This window comes from Chinchilla lanigera, unplaced genomic scaffold (assembly GCF_000276665.1).
Source record: "Chinchilla lanigera isolate Chin_1 unplaced genomic scaffold, ChiLan1.0 scaffold00038, whole genome shotgun sequence".
NCBI classification, from domain to species: Eukaryota; Metazoa; Chordata; class Mammalia; order Rodentia; family Chinchillidae; genus Chinchilla; species Chinchilla lanigera.
This window is the reverse complement of record NW_004955439.1, coordinates 7,361,661-7,362,188: the sequence shown is the minus strand read 5'-3', so window position 1 is coordinate 7,362,188 and position 528 is coordinate 7,361,661. Positions and strand designations below refer to the sequence as shown.

General features: G+C 74.4%; 1 protein-coding gene across 1 annotated transcript in view; it reads left to right on the top strand.

Moving 5' to 3' along the window:
• Positions 1 to 333: 333 nt before the first annotated feature.
• Positions 334 to 528, top strand: part of Scaf8 (SR-related CTD-associated factor 8) — a gene marked incomplete in the record, with an annotated part of 79,592 nt that continues 79,397 nt past the window's right edge. Inside the window, 1 exon segment of the mRNA XM_013517331.1 lies at positions 334 to 528.

Here is a 528-nt window from a genome sequence, read left to right as displayed (position 1 = left end):
GCTCCCGCGTAAGGGGGCACGGGACAGGGGTCGCGAGCCGAGCCGGGCCGGGCCGGGCCGGCCTCCGAGCAGCGACGCTCTGGCCGGCGCTCGCTCGATGGTTCTCGCCCGGGCGCGGGGTCTGCACGGTCCAGTCGCCAGGGGGCGCGCTGGCTGGCGCCGCCGACTCCGAGGTGCGCGGCCCGACCGTGTCCGCCATATTGGATGCCGCAGCCGCCGCTGCCAGCGCTTCCTCTCTGTCTTCGCGGTGCGCTGCTGGTTCCTGTGGCCCAAGCGGCGGGGAGGTGAAACAGGAGCCTGTGGCAAGAAAAGGAAGAAGGGGGTGGGGAGCATAGGAGACGGGGCCTGAGGGTGGAGGACCGAGATCGAGCGGGGCGGAGAAGAGAAGGCGCCGTGCCAGCCCCTCCCCCGCCCGCCGCCGACCCGCCCCAGCAGGCTCTGTCCCCAGACCGGCGCTTCGCCCGCCCTGCAAGCATGCCCGGGCCTCACCGCCCCTGAGGGTGCCCTCGCCGCCAGTGCCTCCCCTCC